This window comes from Ambystoma mexicanum, chromosome 1p (assembly GCF_040938575.1).
Source record: "Ambystoma mexicanum isolate Mex_15411 chromosome 1p, UKY_AmexF1_1, whole genome shotgun sequence".
Taxonomy (NCBI): Eukaryota; Metazoa; Chordata; class Amphibia; order Caudata; family Ambystomatidae; genus Ambystoma; species Ambystoma mexicanum.
The window spans coordinates 400,131,050-400,153,623 of NC_090921.1; positions in this window are offsets into that span (position 1 = coordinate 400,131,050).

Genomic DNA, 22,574 nt, shown 5'->3' on the forward strand with positions numbered 1-22,574 from the left:
GGCAGATGATCACTGCCCCCAGGGGTGGGGGAAAAAAAAAAAAAATGTCGAGGGAAGGAGGGAGGTGGGAGGGGGTTTTGGGCCCTGGGGCCCACTGGGCCACCAGGGATTGACCTAAAAGTGGTATCCCTGGAAAGGGGACTTTCTCCCCTTTCCAGGGACACCACTCATATGCCGCATTGCTAGTCACGGATCAGCGCAGAGCGCTGATCCGTGACCAGCAACCCACTGAACCACCATGGATCTGTTTGTGAGTTGGGGGGGGGGATGCTTCAGGTAAGCAGTCCTCTCCCCCCCCGGCCCCCAAAGCATGGGGACACATGAAAATGAACCCTGGGGGCAGATGGCTGACCATCTGCCCCCAGGGAAATGTATAAAACAAAACAATAATAATCCGAGGGATGGGGGGAGGTGGGAGGGGGTTTGGGGTCCTGGGGCCCACTAGGCCACCAGGGATTGAGCAAAAAGTGGTGTCCCTGGAAAGGGGACTTTCTCCCCTTTCCAAGGACACCACATATGAGGCATTGCTGGTCACGGATCGGCGCAGAGTGCTCGATCCGTGACCAGCAACCCACTAGACCACCATGGATCTCTTTGTGAGGTGGGGGGGGAAGGGGGCTGCTTCAAGTAAGCAGCCCTCTCCCCCCTCCCGACCCCAAAGCATGGGGGCACGTGCATGTGAACCCTGGGGCAGATGGCTGACCATCTGCCCCAAGGGAATGTAAAAAAAATAAAAAAAATGAAATGATGGGAAACGGGGGTGGGGGAAGGGGTGGGGGCCACTAGCCACCATGGATTTTTTTACTGAATCAAAGGGGGGGGTGTCCCCCCATGGGGGGGTGCCTCCCCAACCAAAGTAGAAAGGGGGCACCCCTTGCAACCCTCCCTGGGGGCAGATATCTGCTCCTAGGAAGGGACATCTGACCCCAGGGAGGGATGCATGAGGTGGGGCCCCCCCATCTGCCCCCAGGGAGGGTTGCATGAGGTGGGGCCCTCCATTTGGGGTGGGGGGGTTGAGGGTCACCCCCCGTTGCGGTACATCAGGCGCTGCCAATTTTGGGGCCCCACCTCATGCAACCCTCCCTGGGGGCAGATATCTGCTCCTAGGAAGGGGCATCTGACCCCAGGGAGGGATGCATGAGGTGGGCCCCCCCTATCTGCCCCCAGGGAGGGTTGCATGAGGTGGGGCCCTCCATTTGGGGTGGGGGGGGTTGAGGGCCACCCCCCATTGTGGTACATCATGCGCTGCCAATTTAGGGTGGCCCTCAGCCCCCCCTAAAAAGCAGCCTGTGATTTTGTATATTTTTTTTTGTTTACCCACCTTGGCTTGGTGCAGATGGGCCCATTAGTGTGGCTATCTGCCCCCAGGGTGCCCAAACCTTACTGCCCCATCTATTGGGGGTCCTGCCCCACCTTTTGGGGTGCCCCCCCCCCCACCCCACCCCCAATGGCTGGGGGACACACCTCATGCAGGCCTCCCTGGGCCTCCTCCAAACGGCTGCGTGAGGTACACCCCACCTCCATTTGGGGTGAGGGGGGAAAGGGGCACCCCAAAAGGTGGGGCAGGACCCCCAATAGATGGGGCAGTAGGGTTTGGGCACCCTGGGGGCAGATAGCCACACTAATAGGCCCATCTGCACCAAGCCAAGTTGGGTAAACAAAAAACAAAATGCACAATCACAGGCTGCTTTTTAGGGGGGGCTGAGGGCCACCCTAAATTGGCAGCGCCTAATGTACCACAACGGGGGGTGGCCCTCAACCCCCCCACCCCAAATGGCGGGCCCCACCTCATGCAACCCTCCCTGGGGGCAGATATCTGCTCCTAGGAAGGGGCATCTGACCCCAGGGAGGGATGCATGAGGTGGGCCCCCCCCTATCTGCCCCCAGGGAGGGTTGCATGAGGTGGGGCCCTCCATTTGGGGTGGGGGGCGTTGAGGGCCACCCCCCGTTGCGGTAAATCATGCGCTGCCAATTTAGGGTGGCCCTCAGCCCCCCCAAAAAAGCAGCCTGTGAATTTGTATTTTGTTTTTTGTTTACCCTACTTTGCTTGGTGCAGATGGCCACATTAGTGTGACTATCTGCCCCCAGGGTGCCCAAACCCTACTGCCCCATCTATTGGGGGTCCTGCCCCACCTTTTGGGGTGGCCCTCTCCCCCCTCACCCCAAATGGAGGTGGGGTGTACCTCACACAGCCGTTTGGAGGAGGCCCAGGGAGGCCTGCATGAGGTGTGTCCCCCAGCCATTGGGGGTGGGGTGGGAGAGGGCCCCCAAAAATGGTGGGACAGGCCCCCCCCAGTGGGTGGGGCAGTAAGGTTTGGGGACCCCGGCGCCAGATTGGCACACCAATGTGACCCTCTGCACCAAGGGGAGTTGGGTTACCAAAGGAAAAAAATGAAAATGGTGGAACGCTTTTTAGGGGGGGGCGGTGGGGCACCCCAAAGGGTCAAAGGGTTGAAACACTTGTGTATAGGCGCGTTACAAATGCCTTATCATATCATATCAGGGAATTTTCTAATGGGATGCGGGGTTGACACCCTCCGCCCCACCCGCAATGGAGTGGGTGCCAAGTCATGCAGCCCTTCCTGGACCAGATATCTGCTCCTAGGAACGGACGCCTGAGCCCAGGGAGGGGTGCAGGACAGCCCCCCCCCCTTATCTGCCCCCGGGGAGGGCTACATTTTGCTGGTGTGACCGTAGGTAACACATGTTCTTTGTTTTGTTTACAGCTTTTTCTACCCGAGCAGCTGCAACGTTATGTGAGTACTGTTTTTTATTATTCTATGGTTAGGGCCCACTGTCAGTGGGGTGGGTGAGACTGGGGCTGGATTGTTGGTGGTGTGGGTGGGAATGGCCCGTCTGGGCAAATCACCTCCAACTGTCCTGGAGTTGCGGCTGGGCTGCATTACAGCTTTTCCCTTCGGGGAGGTATTGGCACACTGCCAAGACTCCTTGGTGGGGAGAAGCTGTAACGCAGGGCAGCCAGGGCTCCAGCAAAGTCGGCGGTAATATCCCTGGCCTTGGGCACCCTTCTCCCATGTGGGTCTTTGCTGGTGGTTCTGGGTATTACATTCTGGGCCGATTTGCGTAAGTCAGACCTCTGTGGATTCCCACGGGTGTCCTCTTTTGGGAAATGCATGGGGTTCCCCGTTTCCCTTGCTGGCTGCGACACCCTAGGCCCAAATCTGTAGGTTGCCCACATGAACAACATGGGCAGTGGCGAATGGCTTGGGGTTCCCAGTCGGTTACCCTTTTCCTTTTGCGCCCCCGGTAGGTGCACCCACACATGTGAGGTACCGTTTTCATCGGGACACGTGTGGGGACGCGGGAAGGTAGGCCACGTGTTGTTGTCGGTGTGTTTCGGTGGGTGGCCAGAGCAAAATGTCTGAGAATTGTCTTCATTTCCGGCCAATTTCAGAGACAATTCCCTGTGTCCACTCACCGAAACACGTCGCCAACAGCAGGTGTCATACCTTCTCATGTTCCCACAGGTGTCCCGACGAAAACGGTACCTCACATGTGATGGGTGCACCTACCTGGCCGCCAAGGGGAAAGCCTAAAACACAAGTAACCCCAAGTCTGTTGTCAGAGGGAAATCTCAGACATTCTGCCGACCGGCGCAACTTACAGATATGGGCCTCGGGTGTCCAAGCCACCGAGGAAAACAGGGAACCCCATGCATTTTCGAAAAGAGGACACCCGTGGGAATCCGCAGAGGTGTGATTTGCGCACATCGCCCCAGATTCTTTTACCCAGACAGCCCTGCAAAGTCGGAAATGTGGGGAAAAAAATGCTTTTTCCGCACATTTCACTCGCCGCACCCATCGAAACACGCCCCCAACAACACATGGCCTACCGTCCCGCGTTCCCACAGGTGTCCCGATGAAAACGGTACCTCACATGTGTGGGTGCACCTACCTGGCCGCCAAGGGGAAAGCCTAAAACACAAGTAACCCCAAGTCTGTTGTCAGAGGGAAATCTCAGACATTCTGCCCACAGGCGCAACTTACAGATATGGGCCTCGGGTGTCCAAGCCACCGAGGAAAACAGGGAGCCCCATGCATTTCCGAAAAGAGGACACCCGTGGGAATCCGCAGAGGTATGATTTGCGCACATCGCCCCAGAATTTATTACCCAGACACCCCCGCAAAGTCCGGGGCACATTTCGGACTTTGCGGGGGTGTCTGGGTAATAAATTCTGGGGCGATGTGCGCAAATCATACCTCTGCGGATTCCCACGGGTGTCCTCTTTTCGGAAATGCATGGGGTTCCCTGTTTTCCTCGGTGGCTTGGACACCCGAGGCCCATATCTGTAAGTTGCGCCGGTCGGCAGAATGTCTGAGATTTCCCTCTGACAACAGACTTGGGGTTACTTGTGTTTTAGGCTTTCCCCTTGGCGGCCAGGTAGGTGCACCCACACATGTGAGGTACCGTTTTCATCGGGACACCTGTGGGAACGCGGGACGGTAGGCCATGTGTTGTTGGGGGCGTGTTTCGATGGGTGCGGTGAGCGAAATGTGCGGAAAAAGCATTTTTTTCCCCACATTTCCGACTTTGCAGGGCTGTCTGGGTAAAAAAATGTGGGGCGATGTGCGTAAATCACACCTCTGCGGATTCCCACGGGTGTCCTCTTTTCGAAAATGCATGGGTTTCCCTGTTTTCCTCGGTGGCTTGGACACCCGAGTCCCATATCTGTAAGTTGCGCCGGTCGGCAGAATGTCTGAGATTTCCCTCTGACAACAGACTTGGGGTTACTTGTGTTTTAGGCTTTCCCCTTGGCGGCCAGGTAGGTGCACCCACACATGTGAGGTACCGTTTTCATCGGGACACCTGTGGGAACGCGGGACGGTAGGCCATGTGTTGTTGGGGGCGTGTTTCGATGGGTGCGGCGAGCGAAATGTGCGGAAAAAGCGTTTTTTTCCCCACATTTCCGACTTTGCAGGGCTGTCTGGGTAAAAAAATCTGGGGCGATGTGCGCAAATCACACCTCTGCGGATTCCCACAGGTGTCCTCTTTTCGAAAATGCATGGGGTTCCCTGTTTTCCTCGGTGGCTTGGACACCCGAGGCCCATATCTGTGAGTTGCGCCGGTCGGCAGAATGTCTGAGATTTCCCTCTGACAACAGACTTGGGGTTACTTGTGTTTTAGGCTTTCCCCTTGGCGGCCAGGTAGGCGCACCCACACATGTGAGGTACCGTTTTCATCGGGACACCTGTGGGAACGCGGGACGGTAGGCCACGTGTTGTTGGGGCCGTGTTTCGATGGGTGCGGCGAGCGAAATGTGCGGAAAAAGCATTTTTTTCCCCACATTTCTGACTTTGCAGGGCTGTCTGGGTAAAAAAATCTGGGGCGATGTGCGCAAATCACACCTCTGCGGATTCCCACGGGTGTCCTCTTTTGGAAAATGCATGGGGTTCCCTGTTTTCCTCGGTGGCTTGGACACCCGAGGCCCATATCTGTAAGTTGCGCCGCTCGGCAGAATGTCTGAGATTTCCCTCTGACAACAGACTTGGGGTTACTTGTGTTTTAGGCTTTCCCCTTGGCGGCCAGGTAGGTGCACCCACACATGTGAGGTACCGTTTTCATCGGGACACCTGTGGGAATGCGGGACGGTAGGCCATGTGTTGTTGGGGGCGTGTTTCGATGGGTGCGGCGAGCAAAATGTGCGGAAAAAGCGTTTTTTTCCCCACATTTCCGACTTTGCAGGGCTGTCTGGGTAAAAAAATCTGGGGCGATGTGCGCAAATCACACCTCTGCGGATTCCCACGGGTGTCCTCTTTTCGAAAATGCATGGGGTTCCCTGTTTTCCTCGGTGGCTTGGACACCCGAGGCCCATATCTGTAAGTTGCGCCGGTCGGCAGAATGTCTGAGATTTCCCTCTGACAACAGACTTGGGATTACTTGTGTTTTAGGCTTTCCCCTTGGCGGCTAGGTAGGTGCACCCACACATGTGAGGTACCATTTTCATCGGGACACCTGTGGGAACGCGGGACGGTAGGCCATGTGTTGGTGGGGGCGTGTTTCGATGGGTGCGGCAAGCGAAATGTGCGGAAAAAGCGTTTTTTTCCCCACATTTCCGACTTTGCAGGGCTGTCTGGGTAAAAAAATCTGGGGCGATGTGCGCAAATCACACCTCTGCGGATTCCCACGGGTGTCCTCTTTTCGAAAATGCATGGGGTTCCCTGTTTTCCTCAGTGGCTTGGACACCCGAGGCCCATATCTGTAAGTTGCGCCGGTCGGCAGAATGTCTGAGATTTCCCTCTGACAACAGACTTGGGGTTACTTGTGTTTTAGGCTTTCCCCTTGGCGGCCAGGTAGGTGCACCCACACATGTGAGGTACCGTTTTCATCGGGACACCTGTGGGAACGCGGGACGGTAGGCCATGTGTTGTTGGGGGCGTGTTTTGATGGGTGCGGCGAGCGAAATGTGCGGAAAAAGCGTTTTTTTCCCCACATTTCCGACTTTGCAGGGCTGTCTGGGTAAAAAAATCTGGGGCGATGTGCGCAAATCACACCTCTGCAGATTCCCACGGGTGTCCTCTTTTCGAAAATGCATGGGGTTCCCGGTTTTCCTCGGTGGCTTGGACACCCGAGGCCCATATCTGTAAGTTGCGCCGGTCGGCAGAATGTCTGAGATTTCCCTCTGACAACAGACTTGGGGTTACTTGTGTTTTAGGCTTTCCCCTTGGCGGCCAGGTAGGTGCACCCACACATGTGAGGTACCGTTTTCATCAGGACACCTGTGGGAACGCGGGACGGTAGGCCATGTGTTGTTGGGGGCGTGTTTCGATGGGTGCGGCGAGCTAAATGTGCGGAAAAAGCGTTTTTTTCCCCACATTTCCGACTTTGCAGGGCTGTCTGGGTAAAAAAATCTGGGGCGATGTGCGCAAATCACACCTCTGCGGATTCCCACAGGTGTCCTCTTTTCGAAAATGCATGGGGTTCCCTGTTTTCCTCGGTGGCTTGGACACCCGAGGCCCATATCTGTGAGTTGCGCCGGTCGGCAGAATGTCTGAGATTTCCCTCTGACAACAGACTTGGGGTTACTTGTGTTTTAGGCTTTCCCCTTGGCGGCCAGGTAGGTGCACCCACACATGTGGGGTACCGTTTTCATAGGGACACCTGTGGGAACGTGGGACAGTAGGCCATGTGTTGTTGGGTGCGTGTTTCGATGGGTGCGGCGAGCGAAATGTGCGGAAAAAGCGTTTTTTTCCCCACATTTCCGACTTTACAGGGCTGTCTGGGTAAAAAAATCTGGGGCGATGTGCGCAAATCACACCTCTGCGGATTCCCACGGGTGTCCTCTTTTCGAAAATGCATGGGGTTCCCTGTTTTCCTCGGTGGCTTGGACACCCGAGGCCCATATCTGTAAGTTGCGCCGGTCGGCAGAATGTCTGAGATTTCCCTCTGACAACAGACTTGGGGTTACTTGTGTTTTAGGCTTTCCCCTTGGCGGCCAGGTAGGTGCACCCACACATGTGAGGTACCGTTTTCATTGGGACACCTGTGGGAACGCGGGACGGTAGGCCACGTGTTGTTGGGGCCGTGTTTCGATGGGTGCGGCGAGCGAAATGTGCGGAAAAAGCATTTTTTTCCCCACATTTCTGACTTTGCAGGGCTGTCTGGGTAAAAAAATCTGGGGCGATGTGCGCAAATCACACCTCTGCGGATTCCCACGGGTGTCCTCTTTTCGAAAATGCATGGGGTTCCCTGTTTTCCTCGGTGGCTTGGACACCCGAGGCCCATATATGTAAGTTGCGCCGGTCGGCAGAATGTCTGAGATTTCCCTCTGACAACAGACTTGGGGTTACTTGTGTTTTAGGCTTTCCCCTTGGCGGTCAGGTAGGTGCACCCACACATGTGAGGTACCATTTTCATCGGGACACCTGTGGGAATGCGGGACGGTAGGCCATGTGTTGTTGGGGGCGTGTTTCGATGGGTGCGGCGAGCGAAATGTGCGGAAAAAGTGTTTTTTTCCCCACATTTCCGACTTTGCATGGCTGTCTGGGTAAAAAAATCTGGGGCGATGTGCGCAAATCACACCTCTGCGGATTCCCACGGGTGTCCTCTTTTCGAAAATGCATGGGTTTCCCTGTTTTCATCGGTGGCTTGGACACCCGAGTCCCATATCTGTAAGTTGCGCCGGTCGGCAGAATGTCTGAGATTTCCCTCTGACAACAGACTTGGGGTTACTTGTGTTTTAGGCTTTCCCCTTGGCGGCCAGGTAGGTGCACCCACACATGTGAGGTACCGTTTTCATCGGGACACCTGTGGGAACGCGGGACGGTAGGCCATGTGTTGTTGGGGGCATGTTTCGATGGGTGCGGCGAGCGAAATGTGCGGAAAAAGCGTTTTTTTCCCCACATTTCCGACTTTGCAGGGCTGTCTGGGTAAAAAAATCTGGGGCGATGTGCGCAAATCACACCTCTGTGGATTCCCACGGGTGTCCTCTTTTCGAAAATGCATGGGGTTCCCTGTTTTCCTCGGTGGCTTGGACACCCGAGGCCCATATCTGTAAGTTGCGCCGGTCGGCAGAATGTCTGAGATTTCCCTCTGACAACAGACTTGGGGTTACTTGTGTTTTAGGCTTTCCCCTTGGCGGCCAGGTAGGTGCACCCACACATGTGAGGTACCGTTTTCATCGGGACACCTGTGGGAACGCGGGACAGTAGGCCATGTGTTGTTGGGGGCGTGTTTCGATGGGTGCGGCGAGCGAAATGTGCGGAAAAAGCATTTTTTTCCCCACATTTCCGACTTTGCAGGGCTGTCTGGGTAAAAAAATCTGGGGCGATGTGCGCAAATCACACCTCTGCGGATTCCCACGGGTGTCCTCTTTTCGAAAATGCATGGGGTTCCCTGTTTTCCTCGGTGGCTTGGACACCCGAGGCCCGTATCTGTAAGTTGCGCCGGTCGGCAGAATGTCTGAGATTTCCCTCTGACAACAGACTTGGGGTTACTTGTGTTTTAGGCTTTCCCCTTGGCGGCCAGGTAGGTGCACCCACACATGTGAGGTACCATTTTCATCGGGACACCTGTGGGAACGCGGGACGGTAGGCCATGTGTTGTTGGGGGCGTGTTTCGATGGGTGCGGCGAGCGAAATGTGCGGAAAAAGCGTTTTTTTCCCCACATTTCCGACTTTGCAGGGCTGTCTGGGTAAAACAATCTGGGGAGATGTGCGCAAATCACACCTCTGCAGATTCCCACGGGTGTCCTCTTTTCAAAAATGCATGGGGTTCCCTGTTTTCCTCGGTGGCTTGGACACCCGAGGCCCATATCTGTAAGTTGCGCCGGTCGGCAGAATGTCTGAGATTTCCCTCTGACAACAGACTTCGGGTTACTTGTGTTTTAGGCTTTCCCCTTGGCGGCCAGGTAGGTGCACCCACACATGTGAGGTACCGTTTTCATCGGGACACCTATGGGAACGCGGGACGGTAGGCCATGTGTTGTTGGGGGCGTGTTTCGATGGGTGCGGCGAGCGAAATGTGCGGAAAAAGCGTTTTTTTCCCCACATTTCCGACTTTGCAGGGCTGTCTGGGTAAAAAAATCTGGGGCGATGTGCGCAAATCACACCTCTGAGGATTCCCACGGGTGTCCTCTTTTCAAAAATGCATGGGGTTCCCTGTTTTCCTCGGTGGCTTGGACACCCGAGGCCCGTATCTGTAAGTTGCGCCGGTCGGCAGAATGTCTGAGATTTCCCTCTGACAACAGACTTGGGGTTACTTGTGTTTTAGGCTTTCCCCTTGGCGGCCAGGTAGGTGCACCCACACATGTGAGGTACCGTTTCCATCGGGACACCTGTGGGAACGCGGGACGGTAGGCCATGTGTTGTTGGGGGCGTGTTTCGATGGGTGCGGCGAGCAAAATGTGCGGAAAAAGCGTTTTTTTCCCCACATTTCCGACTTTGCAGGGCTGTCTGGGTAAAAAAATCTGGGGCGTTGTGCGCAAATCACACCTCTGCGGAATCCCTTGGGTGTCCTCTTTTCGAAAATGCATGGGGTTCCCTGTTTTCCTCGGGTGGCTTGGACACCCGAGGCCCATATCTGTAAGTTGCGCCGCTCGGCAGAATGTCTGAGATTTCCCTCTGACAACAGACTTGGGGTTACTTGTGTTTTAGGCTTTCCCCTTGGCGGCCAGGTAGGTGCACCCACATATGTGAGGTACCGTTTTCATCGGGACACCTGTGGGAACGCGGGACGGTAGGCCATGTGTTGTTGGGGGCGTGTTTCGATGGGTGCGGCGAGCGAAATGTGCGGAAAAAGCGTTTTTTTCCCCACATTTCCGACTTTGCAGGGCTGTCTGGGTAAAAAAATCTGGGGCGATGTGCGCAAATCACACCTCTGCAGATTCCCACGGGTGTCCTCTTTTCGAAAATGCATGGGGTTCCCTGTTTTCCTCGGTGGCTTGGACACCCGAGGCCCATATCTGTAAGTTGCGCCGGTCGGCAGAATGTCTGAGATTTCCCTCTGACAACAGACTTGGGGTTACTTGTGTTTTAGGCTTTCCCCTTGGCGGCCAGGTAGGTGCACCCACACATGTGAGGTACCGTTTTCATCGGGACACCTGTGGGAACGCGGGACGGTAGGCCATGTGTTGTTGGGGGCGTGTTTCGATGGGTGTGGCGAGTGAAATGTGCGGAAAAAGCGTTTTTTTCCCCACATTTCCGACTTTGCAGGGCTGTCTGGGTAAAAAAATCTGGGGCGATGTGCGCAAAATCACACCTCTGCGGATTCCCACGGGTGTCCTCTTTTTGAAAATGCATGGGGTTCCCTGTTTTCCTCGGTGGCTTGGACACCCGAGGCCCGTATCTGTAAGTTGCGCCGGTCGGCAGAATGTCTGAGATTTCCCTCTGACAACAGACTTGGGGTTACTTGTGTTTTAGGCTTTCCCCTTGGCGGCCAGGTAGGTGCACCCACACATGTGAGGTACCGTTTTCATCGGGACACCTGTGGGAACGCGGGACGGTGGGCCATGTGTTGTTGGGGGCGTGTTTCGATGGGTGCTGCGAGCGAAATGTGCGGGAAAAAGCGTTTTCTTCCCCACATTTCCGACTTTGCAGGGCTGTCTGGGTAAAAAAATCTGGGGCGATGTGCGCAAATCACACCTCTGCGGATTCCCACGGGTGTCCTCTTTTCAAAAATGCATGGGGTTCCCTGTTTTCCTCGGTGGCTTGGACACCCGAGGCCCATATCTGTATGATGTGAGAGTGTGACATTTCCGGTGTGAAAACAGACTTGGGGTTACTTGTGTTTTAGGCTTTCCCCTTGGCGGCCAGGTAGGTGCACCCACACATGTGAGGTACCGTTTCCATCGGGACACCTGTGGGAACGCGGGACGGTAGGCCATGTGTTGTTGGGGGCGTGTTTCGATGGGTGCGGCGAGCGAAATGTGCGGAAAAAGCGTTTTTTTCCCCACATTTCCGACTTTGCAGGGCTGTCTGGGTAAAAAAATCTGGGGAGATGTGCGCAAATCACACCTCTGCGGATTCCCACGGGTGTCCTCTTTTCGAAAATGCATGGGGTTCCCTGTTTTCCTCGGTGGCTTGGACACCCGAGGCCCATATCTGTAAGTTGCGCCGGTCGGCAGAATGTCTGAGATTTCCCTCTGACAACAGACTTGGGGTTACTTGTGTTTTAGGCTTTCCCCTTGGCGGCCAGGTAGGTGCACCCACACATGTGAGGTACCGTTTTCATCGGGACACCTGTGGGAATGCAGGACGGTAGGCCATGTGTTGTTGGGGGCGTGTTTCGATGGGAGTGGCGAGCGAAATGTGCGGAAAAAGCGTTTTTTTCCCCACATTTCCGACTTTGCAGGGCTGTCTGGGTAAAAAAATCTGGGGCGATGTGCGCAAATCACACCTCTGCGGAATCCCTTGGGTGTCCTCTTTTCGAAAATGCATGGGGTTCCCTGTTTTCCTCAGGTGGCTTGGACACCCGAGGCCCATATCTGTAAGTTGCGCCGCTCGGCAGAATGTCTGAGATTTCCCTCTGACAACAGACTTGGGGTTACTTGTGTTTTAGGCTTTCCCCTTGGCGGCCAGGTAGGTGCACCCACACATGTGAGGTACCGTTTTCATCGGGACACCTGTGGGAACGCGGGACGGTAGGCCATGTGTTGTTGGGGGCGTGTTTCGATGGGTGCGGCGAGCGAAATGTGCGGAAAAAGCGTTTTTTTCCCCACATTTCCGACTTTGCAGGGCTGTCTGGGTAAAAAAATCTGGGGCGATGTGCGCAAATCACACCTCTGCGGATTCCCACGGGTGTCCTCTTTTCGAAAATGCATGGGGTTCCCTGTTTTCCTCGGTGGCTTGGACACCCGAGGCCCATATCTGTAAGTTGCGCCGGTCGGCAGAATGTCTGAGATTTCCCTCTGACAACAGACTTGGGGTTACTTGTGTTTTAGGCTTTCCCCTTGGCGGCCAGGTAGGTGCACCCACACATGTGAGGTACCGTTTTCATCGGGACACCTGTGGGAACGCGGGACGGTAGGCCATGTGTTGTTGGGGGCGTGTTTCGATGGGTGCGGCGAGCGAAATGTGCGGAAAAAGCGTTTTTTTCCCCACATTTCCGACTTTGCAGGGCTGTCTGGGTAAATAAATCTGGGGCGATGTGCGCAAATCACACCTCTGCGGATTCCCACGGGTGTCCTCTTTTCGAAAATGCATGGGGTTCCCTGTTTTCCTCGGTGGCTTGGACACCCGAGGCCCATATCTGTAAGTTGCGCCGGTCGGCAGAATGTCTGAGATTTCCCTCTGACAACAGACTTGGGGTTACTTGTGTTTTAGGCTTTCCCCTTGGCGGCCAGGTAGGTGCACCCACACATGTGAGGTACCGTTTTCATCGGGACACCTGTGGGAACGCGGGAGGGTGGGCCATGTGTTGTTGGGGGCGTGTTTCGATGGGTGCGGCGAGCGAAATGTGCGGGAAAAAGTGTTTTTTTCCCCACATTTCCGACTTTGCAGGGCTGTCTGGGTAAAAAAATCTGGGGCGATGTGCGCAAATCACACCTCTGCGGATTCCCACGGGTGTCCTCTTTTCAAAAATGCATGGGGTTCCCTGTTTTCCTCGGTGGCTTGGACACCCGAGGCCCATATCTGTATGATGTGAGAGTGTGACATTTCCGGTGTGAAAACAGACTTGGGGTTACTTGTGTTTTAGGCTTTCCCCTTGGCGGCCAGGTAGGTGCACCCACACATGTGGGGTACCGTTTTCATCGGGACACCTGTGGGAACGCGGGACGGTAGGCCATGTGTTGTGTTTGTGTGGTTTTCATAACGTTTTGACCCATTTGCTGGAGCCCTTTGTCTCACAACCCTTTCTTTTCCCAAATGTGACCTACATTTAGTCGCTGCTTTAGCCACCATACACTTTTGTAACCTGCACAAGTCACCTACCCTTGAAAAGGTCTGCCTGTGCTCTTTCAAAAAATGTATGGCTGCCATTCCTCACCACATTGGTTTTCCCAATTTACACATGCTAAGTGCGTCTGGTCAGGCCGTGAGCGTAAAACTCCTGTGTACCATGGCTCAGTGTTTGGCTTGTGGTATTGCTTGTTTTGTACAAACACTACAAAAATGGTATGCTCTCCTAACTGCAAGAGTCGGGGGAATTTAGCGGAGCATTGCTTTTCTCAAAATTCATAGAAGCCATTGCCGTACCAAGCCAACCATGTCCAACACATACCTTTTTTTTCAGTCATTTTCCCGCTTTTCCCCCATTCGATGGCAGTTTCCCCTACCTAGTTGTTGCCTGACCTATGCAAATCACCCTTTCCTAAACTTGGAATTGTGTCTACTTTTCAGAAATATATGCCTTTCTGTCCTCCAATTTGGCTTTCCTGCCCTTTTCTTCCATTCCGTCCATGCATGTCCAATTGGCAAAAATGGCAAAAATCCCCTACCTCTCACAAAACGGTTGATAACCCCATCAAAATAATTTTTTTTCCATTTCCACTCAACCTGTTCCTGAAAGCCAACACATTGGGGAACTCAGCACAGCAAACCATTTGTTTCTAGCTCTTACAAGGAAAAAACCACAGGCTTCTTTGTACATCATTTTATTGGCATTTTTTGAAAAAACCCAAAATTTTTGCACTTTTTCCTTATTTTCTCTCCCCCCCCTACAGCAACCTGGGATTCCTGGGTGGCGTTACGACCGCCTACATGTGGGAAAAAAAGGAGCCAAATTTGGCCGAGATATCTCATGTAACAAAAAAGTTACAAGCCATTGAATGGCCACATACCAAAATCACCAAAAAAGGCTCTGGCACTGGGGAGAAATACCCATGGCACTTAAAGGGTTAAATTATCAAATAAACCTTTAAACTTGCAAAACAGAACTACTTCTTGGCTCAGTGGGGTCAGGGGGATTCCAAGAGAGGGGTGTTATATAGGGGTAGTCATCCAGAACGCATGAACTGGACATAAAGATATATCAATAAGGGTTTCCATTCAGTATCCCAGACTAGGCATTGACTTAGCTGTAGTGTTGAATTGAATCCTCTTACAAATGGTACTGAGATAAATGCATTCTTCAAGTCTATTACTGTAAAACAGGCAGCTTCTGCTGGAATGCTGCACAAAAGTGTCTCTGGTTTTGGAATCAAAGTATACTCTGCATCTACAATGTGATTTAGAGGCTGTACGTCCAGGATAAAATGGCACAACCCCTGTTTTGATTTTCTGACTGATTACACCACAGTGTTCCATGGTGATTCTGATTGCACTAAAATTCCTGTCTCCACTAGCACTGCAATTGTTTCATAAATTCCCTCATCTGCTGCTTTTGAAGGTGGATACTGTTTTACTCTGGGTAAGATTGCTTCTGGTTTCAGATTTATTTTCACTCCCCCTATTCCTTTCAGAAGCCCCACATAATAGGCACTTGTAGTCCATAGGTTGCTGGCCACCTTGGAAAGGTCATCCTCGCAAAAGGATGGTGGTGCTTCCAGTGCCATTGCCATTCTCTGTGGTACCTCTCTGTAATGTATCTTCAACCAATAAGTCACATTCATGCTTGAACACCATCTCTGCCTCTGACATTTCATCCCAGAATAGCTCTTCATATGTCACTGTGGTCAGCCAACACCCTTCTACCTCTGCAATCACTGCTCGCCATGGTCGTCCTGTGTCATCCATTCCAGGAACAGCTATCCACTAGACTCTCACTACCACTCCCTCAATTTCTATTGGAACTATCGTCCCTTCTGCCTCATCCAATGGTATCTGTGACCTGAACAGATAGTCATTTGAGACCCACCACATCTTCCCTGTAATCCCTGGGAGCCATGCCATGGCAATATCTGCCAGGTATTGGAACATCTCCTCGTTGAAATACTCGTGTATAGGCGCGTTATAAATGCCATATCATATCATATCATATCATATCATATCATGCCTACTGGCACCCCCCCTCTGTACAATCCGTCCACAATAAACTTGAATTATTTCTCTTAGATTGAGCATGAGCATGTGTATTCCTGGTGAGGAGCATATTATCCTCTTGTCTCTGAATGAGATTGTCATGTTTAGTCTGCTCAAAATGTCTCGTCCCAATATATTTACAGGTGTCTGTCGAGAGTAGAGTAAAGGCGTGTTCCCCTATTGAAAGAGAAATTTTGTCTGTGAAAGGAACCACTTCCCAAGCCCCAGAGAATCCTTGAATATTCATGGCATCGCCTGACAATCTAAATGCTCCTTCTCGAAGGCAGGACCTAGTCACCCCTCTGTCTACAAGAAAGGAAAAAGTCTTGTCACCTATCACCACCCCTATGTGAGGTTCCTCCTCAGGGTTGGGTGTGATCGACAAGATGGAACAAATCAAGTCCGTCTGTGGGCTGTCCTATTGAGGGTACAGGGACATCCCATTCCCTGTAAAGGGGTTGTTCCCTACCATGGTGACTCCTCCCAGTTTTCTGATGGGGGCTGTCATCATGGAGTCCATGTGTGACACTGTGCCATTGTTTAGCTGCGTGCTGTTTTGTATCTGGAGCAACTGCTGTGTGCTTCCTCTACTATGTGGTGCTTGCAAATAATGTGGTATGGATGTTTGCATTGGCTATATGGGTGCTTGCATCAGCTGTGCCTGCTGGTGTGTACTCTGTATATGTCCTTGCTGTTGTTGGAATTGGTCTTGCATGTAATAGTCATCCTGGTCCCCCAGATATGTTTGCTGGTACTATGCTCATCAATTCTGCTGCATCCGCCTGTTTCTGCAAGCTCTTGAAATGTGTCCTATCTGCCCGCATGTCCAACACTGTGGTGGCTCCCTACCTTACCCTTGGAAACCCCCTGCATAATCCCCTTGGCTCGGCTGCACCTGCTGCCAATATCCCCAACCCCCTCTGGAAATCCCCCTTGATTGTGATGTAGTTGTGGTCCATACCCCCTCTTCCTCGCGACCCATGCTGCATGTTTCCCCGCCCCATGACTCCTTCCCCCATGGGCAGCTCTGTGTATTGCTGCTGCTGCATCACCTGTGTGCTCACGCTTGTTATCACTGCCCCCTCCATTGCGTACTTTGATAGTTTTTTCTGCACTAGTTTCGCTTCCTCTAACTTCCTTTTGTGTGCTTTTTTCTTGAGCTTTTCTTGCAATAGCCTACAATGATGAACATTCGTAAGCTGTATCTCTGGCAAAGATTTTGCTTCTATGCCTACCAACTTCCTTAACTGTTTCTGAACAGGTTTGGTAACCCCTGTCAAAATATGTGGTAAAATACGGCTACTATTTTATCCCACGGGTCTCGAGTTTCTAGGTGCTCTAAGCTCTTGGATCACCTGAATTTAGTGTAAGGGATCGTCGTCTACCTCCATTTTGCGAGACATAATTGAACCAATGTCTGACGTGTCTGGGTATTGTGTCCTTAATGCTTGCCATACGGCAGCCCTCCAATTTGCAAACGGCAAGCCATCGGGTGCCGTGTTCTGTGTTGTCACTCCGTGGAAACCCCACCTCTTCCATACGTCATCGCCAGCTTCCCCGGGAATCACTACCAACAGTCCTTTCACGTTCCCCACTGCTAACCTCTAATCCGCTGCCATCCTTTCCCTTTTGTATATCTACTTCCCAGCCCGCTGTGATAACAATGGTAGCCTACACCTCATGTTTTCCTTGTCGGTGTGCTTCCAGGGTATATACTGAGGTTGCCCCCCCACTTTTCAATGCCCATGTATACGTCTATAGGTTCTGGTATTGGTATTTGGACACTGCCGTCATGTTCCCTCGTTAACCTTTCCTTTGAGCATACTATAGCTATTTCCCCCTCCCTTCGTTCTGGGAGGTCTCTAAGCCTCTCTACATATGGTGCTACATCATCGATGTTACACAAGTTGCCCATCAACCGTGGTTTCCACTCATTCCTGTTGAGTCCCGTTCCCTCTGTGCCGGTCCCACTCTCCCATGTCACTTGCTTGTCTGTGCCCATCCCCGTTGATTGGGGCCTTCGTAGCTCCACCTGTCATCCCACTGTTCTGTTCTTCATTGCGGACCCCAAGCATATGTTACTGCAAAAGTCATCTACAAAGCTCAGCCTTCTAGTTGTCGTGTTCACGTTGGGTTTCATGTTAATGTCGATATCCTGCAAGCCGTATCTGCTTGCTCCCCTCCCGGCTCCCAGGCCTGCTCCACCTAACACTCCGTGGTTGTTCTGTCTGGTTCTGCACATCCGCCCCCTCCAGCTCTGTTGTTTCCCAGATCCATTGTGCATTGTGTCTTCACAGCCCTTATTGCTTGTTCGTCCTCCTCCTTGCGCACGTGTTCCCCTGCCAATCCATCCACCCGCAACTTTCTTTGTTCCCTCTAAATGAAGTTGTGCTTTTCCTGCTCTGCTACCTCTCTTCATCTCTCTATCTCCTCTACTTCTCTAATCCTCTTGTCCCGCTGTTCCCACTGTTCTCACTTTCTCTCTCTACAATCCCATTATATTCTCTCTTCTCTTTCTCTCTGCACCTGCTCCTTCTCTTCCTCTCTTCTCTCCCTGCCCTTGCTTTCTAACCTCTCTTCTCTTTCCTTCTCCTTCCTGTCTCTTCCTTCATTATCTCAGCCCAATCCGAAACTTTGCTGCTCCCCTTTAGACCTTCCATTGCCTTAGCTGCCCCCTCTGTTTCCCCATCCGTCTTCCCTTCTAGTTTCAGAAGGATCTGTCCGCCTATCCACTCGTTCATTGCTATGTTCCATAACCCCTCCTTTGTCCCCTTCTGTCCTGCGCCTCTCTGTCCCTCTTCCTTAGTATATGGTGGTGGTTTATACGTCAGATTTGAATACCCCTCTGCTGCTCTTAATTCTTGTAATGGGTACATGCCCTGCTCATCGTCTGTGTCATCGGAGACCACGCTCAGGGGGATGTGTGGGGGAGTGGAGGGTGGGGTCGTGGACCCCTCCTGCTGTCTCAGCAGCCACTGATGCCTTGCTGTGTCCCGTGCTCCCTCTTGCAACATCCTCCACAATTCGAATATCGCCATGCGGTTTCCTATCTTCTTTCCCTTATAGGAACCCGGTATGTGTGTCAGTAGTGATTGCTGCACATCTTTGGCGAAACTTCTGCAAGGTGGCCATGGTTTAGTTAACTTCCCCTCCGTGCCTTTAGACCATTCTTTGCTATATTTACAGATTTTGCTTATATGGTGGGAGTGTCTTGCACAAGGGCTGTATGGGCGTGTCCCCCCTGCACTTCCCTTGATATATTGCTCTCGCGTTTACCTTACCTTAAATCAAGGGTTTTGATAATCCACTGTTAATAGAGAAACACAATGTAATCACAATGTTATCAATTTTCTGCAAGCCCCTCCTGCTCCACAACTAGTCAGGTGTGCTTCGTGCACCGCCCCTTTACAAATGTTCTGCCTCCTCAGGCACACCCACAATCTTGCACACGTGCTTTCTGCACACCGCCACTTGTACACCTCATCTGCCAATTCCAAGTTTTTCAATGCTAGTTCTTCACCGTCTCGTGCGCTCTGTGTAGCTCTCCGTGTCCTATGTAGCAACCAACGGGTGACATCACCAATTTACTAAACAAGGTAGCACTGAAAGATCAAATGCTGCGCGCACACTGTTATAGCCTGTTACCCCCACAATAAACAAAGCCCCAACACAAACCCCACAGCTTTCTTCCTGCCTCCAGGAAGAGTATACCACTATTCTCTTGTGTTCGATCTATAACTTCTGTGATGCTTTGCAAATAATACACCTCCTCTCGAGACTTAACCAGTCGAATCACCTTCCACAATCTTGGTCAGCTCCCTTGCTAAACCTTACAGGGATGCCGTCATCTATGACCCAAGCTAAAATGCCCATCCCACAGGAAACCACTATTTACATACTTTTGTCATCCATGCTTTTGAGTCAATAGTCTAGGTTGTTCACCAGAACCGTTTACCTCTATACTTGGAAGTGCTCTAACCACGAATAATGATGTCTACCTCTGCTCCTGTCCCTACTAAGTTTAACAATGCTAGACAATACTTTAACAATATTCAGCAGTATACAACAATACTTCCCAGTACTCAATACCCTCCCTCACACCCACAGTTACCGTGGGCCTCTGTCAATACTTACACTTCGTGGTCTGCTGGTGCTGCTCGGCTGCCGCGTCCCCCAACTTCCCCCTCCTGGTCTGCCTGGACTCCTGGCGGACTTTGGGCAGGATATTCTCCAAGCTGGCTCCTGGCAGCCTTTCCCAGTCTTTCTCAAAATATGTGAGGGTCCTGCACCCTTTCAAGTACTGCAGCGGAGGAGGCAGCTTTGTGCCAGGCTGGTGCAGCAAACCATCAGCTCTGCTACCAACGTTTTGGGTGGGTCTCCCAGGTATTCCAGAGCGAGACTGGGGGTCTGCAGAGTTGGGGGCCCAACACCCTCCCCAGGAAAAACAGAGGGCTCAGTCAATGGCAACTACAAACAGCAGTTAATCACAAATTAAACCAACATGGATCAATAAGAGAACATTGGAAGATTCAAGTACAGCTCGATGCTCCACAGCGCGCAGGACGATTTTGTCATATTCTGGCCCTTCTCCAACAAACCTATCAGGCTGAGAGATTGGGTATTGAGAGTTCCATAACCTATACGGTCACCTATATGTGGTATTCTAATGGTCCTCTCATGTCAGGTGGCTGGCATGTCCATCGCCCAAAACTACCTATTACATTGTTGCAGAGTAGTGGGCTTACCATTGGCTTGTGCCCCTTGCCATCCACCCCGGGAATACTAAACTGCGATTGGTTAGAGCTGATTCCCCCAAGCCTGGCACTCGATCGGGTTCTCAGCTCGCTGTGCACCTCTTCAAGGTCATGTGAAGGATTATGTGTCTGTATTGTAACTTGTGTGTACCACCTTTGCCTATGAGAATATTCTCCTTACGTTGCAACACTTGTTGCAGTCTTTTTTAAAAAAAACTTTTATTTTTTAAGGCAACTTACACACACATCAGAGCAGCCAGGAGTAGCAAAATACATATTCGACTGAATACAGTGGTACATATGAACGATAACACAATGGAAGTTATGGGTGTGGCAACACAAAAACGTTCAGAGCTGTGGCACTTTACAAAGATGATTGCGATGAGCTGTCTCCAGAGGAGGATGTGTCTAGGCGATTAAGATAGCTGTTAAAGGGGGTCCAGATGTTTTTAGGCCGGGAGTGGGTCGGAAGGGTAGAGAGGTACTCCTCCTCACAGTTCCGAGACCATGTCAATAAGTTCAGCCATTTCTGAAAAGTAGGGGGGAGGAGGACTTCCAGCTCTGCAATACACACTTCTTGGCAATTATAAAGCTGACATTTAAAAATTTAGCGGCCCCTCTGGCTCCCTCAGCCCCCCACATCCCAAACAGCACCCCCAGTGGGTCAGGGTCAACGACAGTGTCACATATCTCTGACAGCGTTTTCAGGATCTCGTCCCAGAATGCAGCTAGCCTCGGCAGGTCCAGAACATGTGCAGATGGCCCGCATCCTCTGCACTGCAGCGAGGACAAAGCCTTGGGTCGGAGTGAGCAAATCTGGAGATCTTGCGTGGGGTGTAATATAACCTGTTCAACAGTTTGTACTGAATGGTATGGTAGCGGAAGTTCAGAGAAACTCTATTAGTGTGGGAGCACATTTTCGTCCACAGTTGGTCGGTGAGTTCCAACTCCAGTTCAGACGCCCAGTCGTCCCGGGCCCCAGAAGACTGTGGTGAAGAAGAGGTTAGGAGGAGTTTATATAATGAGGATACTACCCCGCGGGCCCCACCCGAGTTGGCAATGTAGGAGATTCCGGGGGAATCAGGGGGTTCAGCGGGAAACCCAGGCCAGGCATCGCGGAAGGCAGTGCGGAGCCTGTAAAATTGTAGAAGCTCCAAAGGTGACCCCGAGTGGCCCGGCTTCCAGGTGTGCGGTGTGATGAATTGCCCATCTGGATAGAAATCAGTCAGGGCTATGTATCCCAGGGACTGCCAGTGTCGTGCCAGGGCCATGTCATTTGTGGGTTCCAGCCTGGGGAAATTCCAGGCAGGGAGCCATTTGTAGTACGGGTGTTCCTCGGCAACAGTGGCGAATATCCGTCCCCAGGCCTGCACAGTGGTCCGAACCGGGTCAATAGGTGAGTCCGGCTCGTATCGGCGATGTAATATTAAGGACATTATGTTGGTATTAGATGCCGCGAGGGCCTCTAGATTGACATGGGGGAATGGGGCGGTCCGGGGTACCGGTAGGAAACAAATTGCGCCTGCGCTGCGCTACAGTACCGCAGCATGTCAGGGGCAGTGAAATCGCCTTTTTCGTAGGGAAGTGTCATACCAAGCCATTTTTTGCGCACTGCCCCTGAGTGCCACAGGAATTGAGCGCATATTTTTTACCAGGCCAGACAGGGACATTTGTGAATATATACAGCAGCTTAGGAAGGATTTTTACCAGTGACAGTGGCCCTCATTACGACCCTGGCGGAAAGGGAAAAACGATGGCGGAAATGCAATACCGCCATCGAATAGCGCTCGGTGCGACTATGACCCGTCACCGCAAAGTACGAAGCCATTAGCGACACCGTAGTGAACGCCAACGCTAACTGCACTAAGCACGCGCGCGCGCGCCATGCCAAACCGCAAACACCACCATGGTGCAACGGTACGCCAATTCCGACCCTAGCGGACATGTACCTAACGCCATCAGGCATGGCGGAATGGACCATTCCGCCATGGCGAGAAGTACGGCATCGCGAATCAACCGTAAACGGCCCCACTGACTGCCTGTACACCGCTCCCTGCCCACAAAGTACAACTCCCTGTAGGTGCAATGAAGTCACAATGCAACCATTGAAATGTACAAAGCACCCATGCATGCCAACGAACAAAAGAAACACAACAGGGGCCAATGGGAGCTGCAGGGCACAGATGGCACAAATACAGAAGCCATCCCAATGGACATGACCACAGTCCCCCCCCCCGAAACGCACGCAAACACAGGCACCTGTGACCAGCAACATTCCGAAAATAACAACATTCCACCAGTCCACCTGGCTGACCGCCATCTGTCACACAAAACCCAATCCCCCGCCCCTGAGCATGACAACATCCAAACTGTCATATAGGCAGCCCCCATCCCTGACCTCACG